The 12317-nt window shown below is 44.2% G+C and overlaps 1 protein-coding gene across 2 annotated transcripts in view; it reads left to right on the forward strand.

Annotated features, from left to right (window-relative positions):
* The window catches only part of LOC145357557 (plexin domain-containing protein 2-like), a 386160-nt gene that overhangs the window by 321034 nt on the left and 52809 nt on the right, over positions 1-12317 (forward strand). The gene's annotated exons all lie outside the window — the stretch shown is intronic.

The following is a 12317-nucleotide window of genomic DNA, read 5'->3' on the forward strand; positions in this document are numbered from 1 at the left end:
CAACATCACAAAAAAAAATGATCTGGCTATTCTCACAATGCTGTTTAAAGGAGTTTGTGGTCTGCGTAATTGGCTACTGTGAGCCCGACATTATAACAGTGACAACACTTCAAAAGTACTGCAGTGGCTGTAAAGCCCTTTTAGGTGTCTGATGGCCATGAAAGACCTGATATGAACACATGTCTTTCTTTGGTCTCCAGGTCTTAATAACTTACAGAGGGCAATAAATGGGCAGTAATCACTGCCTGTGTATGTGCAGCAGAAACATATTGCACAAGCATTTAGTTATTGCCTCCAGCAGTCAATTCTTGTAAGCTGGTAATGTTGCAGCATTCATTCCTCTTTTCAATTCTAAGACTTTTTTAATAGTTACTGCGAGCAAAGCCAGTCATTTTCAGTGTTTGAGGTGCACTTTTATTTTGTTTGACAGCATTTTATTATAAGTGCCTTTCACCCTAACCACCACTTCTAACAGTCATTAAATTGCTTATTCTATACACCCCTGCATACTGTCTGAGTTTTGAAAGGTTATTTATTTTGGGAACATTTTAGCCCTGACGCTGCTGCCCAGACACTTACTGAACCAATTTCACCTCTTTCCTTTTAACACATTCCTTTACACTCTTTGAAATATGACTTATGTCTTTGACATGTATTGTTTTTGACAGCTCACTCCAGTTATTTTTTATTTCAAATTCATTATCCACATATGGGAAATGGTGACTTACCCAGTGTTTATGGTCCATCGTTAACTGCCCTAATGAGGTGGCAAGCCTCCTTGAACCCCTGCAGTACGTATGGTGAATGTGCTTTTGCAGTGCTGTTAGGCAACATGTTCTAGGATTCGACCATCTGCTTTTCTTTTCATTATTCTTTGTAGTGGATTTGTGCAACTGAGCAACATACCAGACCACTCTGGTCCAAATTCAATTGTCTTTACATTTCCTGGACATACATCATTCTTTCAGCTTCCAACAGCAGGTGCAGTGATGGATCATCACCTGGTGTGAGCAGAACTGTGGCCAGCGTGTGGATGGGACTGTGCTTTGGCACCTTAATAACCTGCTGCTGTAGGGCAAATAGTTCACAAAGCCTTGTGACCAACTCTGGGCTAATTGGATTAAGAAGCAGCATGGGGTGAATCCCCTACATGAGGCATTTGTGGGGTGCAGATGACAAATACCAGGAGTCCCAGTCAGGTAAAAGAAGAGAATGATGTCTGGCCTGGAGTCCCATCTTGGTCAACTCCTGTAAAAAGTGTTTTTTCTTAATTCTTTGTGGGACATGGATGGCACTGCCTGGCCAGGATTCATTGCCAGCCTAAGTTGCCCTTAACCGAATGGTTTGCTAGGCCATTTCAGAGGACAGTCGAGAGTCTACCACATTGCCGTGGCCCTGGAGTCACACGTAGCAGCAGACTAGGTAAGGACAGCAGATTTCCTTCCCTAAAGGACATTAGTGATCCAAATGGGTTTTTCTGACAAGCAATGATGGTTTCATGGTCATCAGTAGATTCTTATTTCCAGATATCTTTCATTGAATTCAAGGGCCCAATTTTACCAACTGGAGCCTAAGGGCTGGATCCAGGCGTAATATGGATCCGAGACCGGAATCCTCTGTGCGGCGCGCCCACCCACTTCTTGCCGGCTCCAATCCGATCCGCGCTGTGGGCGGGGCTTAGCGCTGCCAGAACGATCGGAGCTCTGAACTGCCCATGCACGGTTAGAAAAATATCTGAAACAGCACACCTGGGCACGAAAGAGAAAAACAGCAGAGGGAGCAGAGAGGGGAGGAGGATGGACTTGGGAGATTATTGCAAACTGAAAATAATGTGGCATCTTCTTTGTGCTGCCTAATTATCTATGGGAAAGGTAAGTAAACGACAATGTCCTAGTGAGCAATTAGTGACCTGTATAATACGTTACTGATCTGTAACTGGATTGTTGATGTCCCTGTAGCCATGAGCCAGGTGCTCAAATGTTCAGAGTTATATGGTGAACTTGGAAGAATTGTCCCCCGTGGTGGAACTTGGTTGGAAATAAATCTGGGAAATCAACCATAGTGAAAAAACATTTGAGTTGGCAACTCTTCTCTCACATTCCATGGAAGATATGCCGCTACTTATGAATGTGATTTGCATGGGCAACATTGGGTGCAGCTAATCTGCCTCTGGAGCAACCTTCAATCCTTTCTTTCATCTTGTTTTCATCTGAACGTTGCACAGAATTAGAGGAATTCCCTTTGGAAGATAATGTCAAAATTGTAATCGCAGAAATAAAAACCTGACAGTTAAAAATTTGATCTGCCCCATCCATATTTCAAAATATGGATGGGGGGAATATATATTTTGAAGTATTTTCCCAAGTTTTTGATTGTCGGGTTTTTATTTCTGCGATTACAATTTTGACATTATCTTCCAAAGGGAATTCCTCTAACTCTGTGCAAGCTTCAGATGAAAACAAGATGAAAGAAAAGATTGAAGGTTGCTCCAGAGGCAGATTAGCTGCACCCAACGCTGCCCATGCAAATCACATTCATAAGTAGGGGCACATCTGCCATGGAATGTGAGAGAAAAGTTGCCAACACAAATGTCTTTTCACTATGGTTGATTTTGCAGATTTAGTAATCTCCTTGAATCTTATTTCCAACCAAGTTCCACCATGGGGGACAATTCTTCCAAGTTCACCACATGACTCTGAATATTTGAGCACCTGGCTCATGACTACAGGGATATACAGGTCACTAATTGCTCACTAAGACACTGTCGTTTAATTACCTTTCCCATAGATAATTAGGCAGCACAAAGAAGATGCTACACTATTTTCAGTTTCCAAGCTTCTCCCAAGTCCAACCCCCACCTCGTCCCAACCAGAGATACATCTGAGCCCAGCCCCCCCCCTCCGGTGGATGCCAGCGGAGGCCAGGAAGGTGCTGCAGGCTCTCGAAGGACTGCGGGTCAGAAGGATGGTGGAGGGAGACCAACGATTGAGTAGGTTGGGGATGTGCTCTGCCGAGGGGGGCCTGCCTCCCAGGGGGGTCTAGTCTGGCGGGGGGAGATCTGCTGGAGGGCCTGCCTCCCAGGGGGGGTCTGGTCCGCCGGGGAAGGGGGTGGGTTCTGCCAAGGGGGCCTGCCTCCCAGGGGATCCGATCGCGGGGTGGGGGATCTACCGCGGTGGTTAGCAGGGGGTCTGCGACGGATGGTCGAGGAGGATGGGCTTCAGAGGTTCCCCTGTAGAATAGGAATCAGCTTCGGATTTTCATTTTGCGAGTTGCGTACAGCGTGGAGCCGGAACGGACCAGAAGACGGTAAAGTGGGATTTGGCGGAAGAGTTGAGCATGTAGTTCATTAAGTTGATTTAAATGCACGCTAAATGCAGACCGGATCCATGCCCGAATTAGGTGTCGGTAAAGCCGCGATCTGCTCGGATTTGGGTGCAGATCACATTAAAGGCCCGACGCCCAAATTTATGGTAAAATCAGGCTCCAAATTTCACCGTCTGCTATGGCAGGATTTGAACCTGGGTTCTCCAGAACATTAAATGATTTTCTGGATCAGTATTCAAGTGATAATACCACAAGGCCATTGCCTAACTTACAGAAGAGAAGTGTCCACTGGACAAGCTGCAGCTCATCAAGTCCCAGGACACATTTATAAAATCTGGACGTGGACCACTGCTCCCTCTTCATCTATTTGCTGGAAATAAGAAAGAAACTCCGTAAACAAATATTGGGACCACAAACAGTCTAGGATTCCGAAGGGATTGGCACTGAGGCCCATACCTATTTCAGGATTCTGTTCTCTCCAGATCCATCCAGCGAGGATATTTGCAGAGTTATCATTGGAGGATCCACTGAGGGTCAGTCTGGCAGACATAAAACTGCTGGACACTCCATCCAGCCTGTGGAACTGACCATTTGCCAACTCTCGAAGGACAAGTCCCCAGAGTTGGTGGGTGGGCTGTGAAGGGCATTCTGATGCAGCCTGGAGGGAGAGTATTGTGTGGGCCCTGGGATAAAGTCTGATCACTGCGAAGATGACCTTCTCTCAGTTTAACATAATCATTGTCCTCTTGGCCAGGAAAGATGATTTCTGTTTTCTTAAGAAACGAAAGCTAGACCAGGACATTCCACATCGTGGTTGGGATGTAAAATTTGGTGAATTGGCGAGACCAGAAAATCCCCACTCTAGTCTTCCCCCTCAGCATAGGCTACAAAACCTTTACAAGCAACATATCTGCTTGCCTTGGTCCTAGACATGGACCACAATTACTAGAGGGTTGGTCTGTCAGTCACGTTCCTTTCCCTGGCTCAGGAGAACATGTTTGAGAAAATGCATCGCGGATATCTGTTTGGAACTCATTGTTTATCTAATCTCTGGATGCACATTATCACCTGATTCCAACTTCCACATGCCGCTCTGGAGAGTTTGATTTAGGTTAAGGGATCTTTGATAACATCCCACCACTTCTGTGGAGGAATACATCAGGAATTTCACTTGTCCAACTATTTGCTTGAAGCTCTCAGCACTTGTTGCAGAAGAGGTTGAGAGATTGGCTACATGCTGGCCAGGCATGAAGATCATATACTTAGTTTGTGCTGATAACATACTCTTTACAGACTGGAATACCCTAAGCTCAACCATCTTCAGGTACCAGTGCCCATCTTCTCATCATAAGGACAGATATGAGGATGTTTGCTGTGCTCAGTACCATTCGCCACTTATCAGATACCAAAGCACTCCATGCCCCCCAGGCAGCAAGATCTGGACAAATTAATTCAGACTTGTGCTGAAATATGCCAAGTAATGTATGATATTTGCACCACACAGATGCCAACAAGAGAGAATCTAACCATCTTCCATGACATTCAATGGCACTACCATTGCAGAATTCCCCAGCATCAACATCTAGTGAGGGTTACCACTGACAAGAAACGTAGCTGGAGCAGCCATATTGAGAAGATTGGTGGTTTCAGGTCCATTCCATAGACTTTAACACGGATTTCAGACTGCCACCGCAGTGCAGTGCAGAGGGAGCTTCGCTGTTGCTAGCGCTTTCTTTAAGGTGAATTCAAACAAATGTCAAGTGGACTTAAGAGACTCCACAACTCCATTCAAAGAGAGTGTGGAGCTTCTCCCAATATCCTATCCAAATTTAGCTCACAAAATAACACCTAAAACAGGTGGACTGGTCACTTATTTCATTACCACAGTCGCATTAGGAAAAATTTAATACCATCCCCACCCTCCCATGCAATTCCTGGAGGCAAGTTCAGAGTTGCAGGGGAGGGAGCTGTTTGATCAGGTGTGAACATGCAGGAACAGGGACACCGTCTCCTTCCCAACTCACTCTGATCATGCTCTAAAAGGAAAGGGTAGAGGGTGGCTTCTCACACGAAGGCTAATTGATGCTGTTAAGTAGCCACTTAACAGCATCACTGGGATTCAGGCAACAACGGACCATCAAACACTATTGGGTTTGCTGGAGGGACTCTGTGCCCAATCGAGGGACCCAACATCAGGAAAGGGAGGGGAGAGAGTAGCATAAATTCACCTCCTGCTCTTGCTTGCGATCTACTCGCCCACTCCCCTCATCGGCGAACCACTCCCCGCAACCCCCATCCTGCTCATCTGCCTGGGCTCGCCTGCTGATCCAAGTGTAGCACTGGCAATGGCTACCACAATGGTACTGCTGGCACAGGAGGACCTCTGACCTCCAATTGGCTAGCAGCTGTAGAGGGTGGGTCTTCAACCCTGCTGGGCCTTAAATGAGCAGGAGGCCCTATGCCTTCCAGATAATGCCTGGTTACCTGGTAATTTTATAGGGCCTCCCAGACAGAAGCAACATGAGCTGCCACCAATTCTCCAACTGTTGGGCAACACACCATCGCATGCATTAAATTCCACCCTTTATTTTGAAAGTACTTTGTTGCTTGTAAAGTGCTTTTAGAAGAAAAACGCCTCAGGCAAGTGGCTATTAAACATAATTGTATGTCTTCAAATCAACCAGAGTTGCAGTAGTGTTCATATCATAATTGACTTTGAGGTTGCTTGGTTAATCTAAGAGTAGGCCTCATTTACTTTTATTACAAACCTGTCATTTTGCAGCACAGTGGGGATTAATGCCACGGTGCTACTCATCTGTTGTGGGGACATGAAAATAACTTGTCAAATGTCTAATCTAAAAAGGCTTCAATGGATTTTAGTAAACTTCACCACTTTGCAGCATCGCCTTTTTCAATGTGATGAGCACAATAACCTCTCTTGCATGTCCTGTAAAATGGGAAACATTTGTGCAAAAAGATATTTTACTCAAGGCCCCAAACAATTTTACGCAGTCATTTGACAAAGATATTTTGCTCAGAGACATTTGATTTATCAGACGGAGCGAAATAATTGCTGTAATATATTTCTCAACTCAGTAGGTTAGGTCAGGCCAGGATGGGTTCAAGCTTACTCCACAGTGATTAGGGAATTTCAAGTTGATGATGCTATTACAATCTGATTAGGGACTGTTAACATGCAGAATGAAATTTGAATATCCCAATCCAAAGATTTTTGCATATAAAAGACTTTTAAAAATCAAGCATTATTAACTTAACAATAATTTTTAACCAAATGTTATGCATTCAGGTTTGCTTCCTACTTCCATGAAGAATCTTCTTAGATAACGCATCAATCTTAGTTATTTACTTCTGTAGGGATTCCCCCCCTAAAACATGCCCCAGTCTTCTGGAGAATTTACCTTGGTTCCAACCATTCTAAGAGTTAAAGCTTTCTTTTACCCTCTCATGACTGTGCATGACTCCATTGGATGTGATTATTTTTATAATACTTCCATTCAGCTGATTAATTTTTTTTACGGTAAGGCACGGTGAGGCCCACTGAAGCTTCAAAGTAGACAATCCTCCAGCTTCTGTTCCTCACAAGAATCAAGCTGGATCAAGATAGATCTCCAGGAGCACTCTAAGACCAGGAGATGTACCTTTTGAGAATGAAGATGGATTTCCAGGAACATTCTGAGGCTGGAAGTTAGACCCCGTCCAGGACTCCTGATCTGGAAGATTCGTTTGGAGATGCTCTCCACCAACTGCCGTGGTGTTCCAGAGACCATGGTCCATCCTGAACGCCTGAGACAGCTCCAGGCATTGTTCAGTTGAGTCCCAATGCGGGGGGGCGGGGGGTAGCATTCTGCACACCTCCATGTTCTCCCTTACCCCAGTCTTGATGGCACAATCTTTACTGAAATGTTACTGTTTGGGTTCTAACCCAAACCATTAAGGTTCTAAAATCAAAATCTAGAATCACTATTTCTCTATTTATTTCACCTTTTCTGCTCTTGCTAATTTGATGATGCCCTGAGCTATTAATCATTGAAGAAATGACTGTGATAAAATGTTGGTTACTGGCAAGAGATCTGGCACGCTTACTTGTGTAATGATTTTTGGGTTATCAGTCCAACAACTTGTGTTTCTGTGGCACCTGTGATGTAATAAATTGTTCAGCTGCTTCATAGAAATGGTATGAAGCAAAATTTGATACTAAGCCACAGGAGGTGACACTAGACCTGATGGCTGAAAGCCATCTAAGGTAGCTTTCCAGAAGCATCTTAAATGAGGAAAAGGAAGGGGGGCGAGGTAGAAAGGTTTAAAGGGTTAGGATGTAGGCAGATGAAGAGCACGGCCACATTTAGTGAAGAGAAGTGCACAAGACAGCAGAATTAAATAAGCACAGGTATCTCTGAGGGTTATGGGGCTGGAGGAGATTACAGAGATAGCAACAAGTGAGCCGAGGAGAGATTTGAACAAAAAGGCTCAGGAATGTTAAGTTTGAGGTGTTGTTTGACCAGCAGCCAATGTAGGGCACAGAAGTGATGGTGAACAGAATCTGGCGTGAGTGGGATATGGACAGCAGAATTTTGGTTGGCCTGAAGTTTACAAAGGGAGTGGGACGCTGTCCAGGACTGTGTTGGGGTAGTCAAATTATCAACAGTCTGTGGACATGCATTCCAAAATTCCTCTATCCCTCCATGCTTTTCAATATCCTACCATTTATTGTGCGTTCCTTCACCTGGTTTCCTCTGCTATTACCTTGAACTTTTCCAGATGAAATTCCATTTGCTGCTTTCCTGCTCAGCTGACCAATCCATTGACATTTTCCAGTAGTCTGCATCTTTCTTTCTCAATATCAATCAGCTGGCTAATTTTTGTACCATTTGCAAACTTCTCCTATTTTGAATTCTAAATCGTTGACACATACCATGAAAAATTAGGGATAGCCTTGCCAGTGAAGCTCACATTCCATGAAATTAAATAGCAGAAAAGAAAGGGACCTAAAGAATCCCCCTGGAAACTGCCATCCAGTCACAAAAGAAAAATACCTGCTATTGCTATCAAGCAAAATTTGGCTCCAATTTGTCTTCTGTTCCTTGAACCCATAGGTGTTTTAATTGTGTAACCATTCCGCCTGTTTAAAATCCATGCCTTTCCAAACCACAAGCTCAGATTTCTTTTCAATAATTTGTCCAGTCAGAGGTAAATTTGACTTTAATTATTCTTCCTTTTTAAAAAACATCCCAGCGTCATTCCTGCAGCCAGAGAGGCTTGGGAGAGGATGGTTAAAGTCTCTGTTATTCCCTCCCTCGCTTGTCTTAACATCCTGGCTGGGTCAGCATTTATTGCTGTGGATCTGGAGTCTCGTGTAAGTCAGCCAGACCAGATAAGGATCTCCCCTCCCTCAAGGACACTAGTGAACCCAATGGGTCTTTATGACAATCAGCAATAATTTCGTGGCTTTAATTCCAGACCTTTACTGGATTCAACTTTCATTATCTGCTGTGGCAGGATTTGAACCCTGAGCCCCCAGGGACAAAGTTTCTGGATTCCTAATCTAGCAACTATACCACCACACTACGCCACCGCCTCCATGTAAATATTCAATCAAGTTAGTTGCACATGTACTTCCCTTAACAAATCTATGTTGACTGAACTCAATTAATCTACGCCTTTTATCTGGCCCTGTCCTTTATTCCACTTTCAAAGGTACTAATCCTTGTACTATTTTCTCACTCACTAATGCACCCAATATTTCACATTCCTCCTCCTTAGTTACTATATCCAGAACTTCCAATCTGGGTCAGAATCCCCTGACCCAGATCAGGTACAAGTTACCTTCTTACCTTGCAAGAACATAATGGGCCCACCTTCTATGGAGGACCCTTGCATCTCTCACAGTACATCAATCCTCACAGGGAGCATTAGAAACAATTACCATAGAAGACACAGTGAGAGGTGAGGGTGATTGGCAAGTGGGTGAGGGGCAGGGTGCCAGGCAGATGGGCGAGGAGATATGGTGGCAGATAACTGGATGAGGGGATAGCATGAGTAAGGGACTCAGACTGGTGGTGTGTCGGTTTGGAGGGGGGGCATTATTCAGGTTGGGGGTGAGTTGAGGGGGTCAAGGGACTAGTTATTTGGATTGGGTTGAGGGGATAGTCAAGTCAGAGGGTAACCAGAGATAGGGAGTGTACTCAGGGGTGTGGGTATTGCGGGTCAGATGGGGCATCAGTAGTATCATTATCCTGGAATTAAAACTGGTTTTAATCCTTCTAACATTCACTGAATAACTCTTCTGCTATGTAAGTTGAAACCATCGAGGTCTCTGACACTAAGAGATTTACCAGGATGCTGCCTGGTTTGGAAGATAGGTCTTATGAGGAAAGGTTAAGGGAGCTGGGGCTTTTCTCTTTAGAGTGAAGAAAATGAGAGGCTACTTAATAGAATATGAGGGGGATAGATAGAGCGGACATGCAGAAACTATTTCCTCGGGTGGATGTACTGTTACTAGGGGGCATAACTATAAGGTTCCTGGTGGGAGATATAGGAGGGATGTCCGAGATAGATTCTTCACTCGGAGAGTGGCTGGGGTGTGGAATGCATTGCCTGCTGTGATAGTGGAGTTGGACACTTTAGGAACTTTCAAGCAGTTGTTGGATAGGCACGTGGAGCACACCAGAATGATAGGGAGTGGGACAGCTTGATCTTGGGTTTGGACATAGCTCGGCACAACATCGAGGGCCGAAGGGCCTGTACTGTGCTGTAATGTTCTATGTTCTATGTATTTAAATCAAAGTTGAAAATATTTTTGGAGAGTTCCAGACTTAGGGGAATTGTCCATCAGACATTTTCCAGGAAGTCAGCGCATCTGAATCTCTGAAGGTCCCTGTAGCGCATCTTAGAGGGTACCTCTAGTGTACAACTATCCAGAGACCAGAAATTCTGGGTCATTAATGTTTGCATTGTCTCCCTCTTTTGTGAAGACAGACACAAACCATTCTTCAAGAAGTTTGCCCATGTCTTCCACCTCCACGTTAGTTACCTTTTTGGTTCCTAATTAGCCTGAGTCTTTCTTTGGTTATTCCATTGTTCTTTATGTAATTATAAAAGGTCTTTTGGTTTTCCTTGATTTTAAATGCCAGTATTTTTCCCTGCCCTTTTTTTGCTTTCATATTTTCCTTTTTAATTTCATGCCTCCACTTCCTACATTTTTCCAGACTTTCCCCAAATTTGAGCTTTTGGTAACGGACGTAAATTTTCTCCTCCTGTCTTGTTCAAATTTATATGCTCCTTGAATCCAGGAGGCTGTGGATTTGGAAGTCCCGCCTTCTTACTTTTGAGAATACCTTTGTTCTGAACGCCCCTTGTTTCCTCTAAATTTGAATTCAATTTTAAAAAATCTGGAATTAAGAATCTACTGATGACCACAAAACCATTGCCAATTGTAGGAAAAACCCATCTGGTTCACTAATGTCCTTGAGGGAAGGAAATCTGCCATACTTATCGGCCTGGCCTACATGTGATTCCAGAGTCACAGCAATGTGGTTGACTCTCAACTACCCTACAAGGGCAAGTAGGGATGGGCAATAAATGCTGGTCAGTCAGCACCGCCCATGTCTCATGAATTAATAAAAAAAGAGAAGTGTGATTTTCTCTTTTTTGTTCCTCAATCCGTATGACCTTATTTAAAGAGTGGTAAATTTTTGGAATTCTTTACACCAGGATGCTGTGAAAGCCAAGTCCTTGACATTTTAATCAGTAGGGGAATTAAGAGTTACAGAGATGAGGCAGGAATATGGACTTAGTGAGGCCTAGTTCAGCCGTGATCTTATTAAATGACAGAGCAGGCTTGAAGGACTGAGTGGCCGACTCCTGTTCCTATTTATGATTGTCTTATGTTCTTACAAATCATGATCTTTCCAGCATACCATTCTTCCCCATAGCTGTAATTTATTCTCTAACCAACATTGCAACAACCTAATATTTATACCTTCTCTGTTTCTCTGAGAAAACCTGAACAAGCAATGCTGCCATTCCTATCCTTCTTTAAACTATGTTTCAGTAACAGCTATGATATAACCCTTCCCAGTGTTTATCATGCCCCCAGTTAATCTGCCTTATTCACCAGATCCTTTGAAACATATCACTAATCGTTCCTTTGTTGTCTATTTTTCGGCCTTTGATTTTCCTGTGTTCCTTACCCATACACATTCCCTGTCTTCTATTTCTCCTCTCCTTTCCGGATTTGTGCTCAGGTCCTATAGTCCCCTGCCAAGATCATTTAAATCTTCCCAAAAATCTAAAGCCCTCCCTTCTGCTTCATGCCTCCAGCCATGGATTCACCTACACTATTTGCATACTTCTGAACCAGAAGTTTCTGTCGAGAATTTCTGTCTTTGAGGTCCTACTTTTTCATTTCCTACCAACTTTCCAATGCAGGACCTCACATTTCCTTCTCTGTATTTATTTTGGTACTGATATGGATCATGACCTCTGACCATTCACCCTCCCTCCTCCGAGTGCTCTGCAGCTGCTCGATGACATCTTGACCCTGACACCAGGGGGGCAATAGTTCATCCTGGTGTCATGTCCGTGGACGCAAAAACATTTGTCCCCTAGCTGTTGTATCCCTTTGTGGTATTGCTTTTCTCCACATACCCACTCCCAGTCACCAGCCCTACAGCTGACGCACCTATAGTTTCATGGAGTTAGCTCTGGCTGTTCTCCCAGAGAAACCAATATCCTCACCGTTATTCTGAACTGAGTATCAGTGAGACAGATAAGATGCATGCAGGGAACTCCTGCACTGCTTGCCTAATGTCCCTCAGCTAACTGGTGGTCACCCATTCCCTTTCTGCTTGCACTCCCTTCAGCTACAGGGTGACCTCCCCCAGAAACGTGCTCTCCATGTAGCTCTTAACTTTGTGGAAGCATCGTGATCACTAGCCAGCTGCTTCTCAAACTCCAAATCCAGACTTCAAGCT

The sequence above is a fragment of the Carcharhinus amblyrhynchos genome, chromosome 2 (genome assembly GCF_965287045.1).
Source record: "Carcharhinus amblyrhynchos chromosome 2, sCarAmb.v2.hapA, whole genome shotgun sequence".
In the NCBI taxonomy this organism is placed as follows: Eukaryota; Metazoa; Chordata; class Chondrichthyes; order Carcharhiniformes; family Carcharhinidae; genus Carcharhinus; species Carcharhinus amblyrhynchos.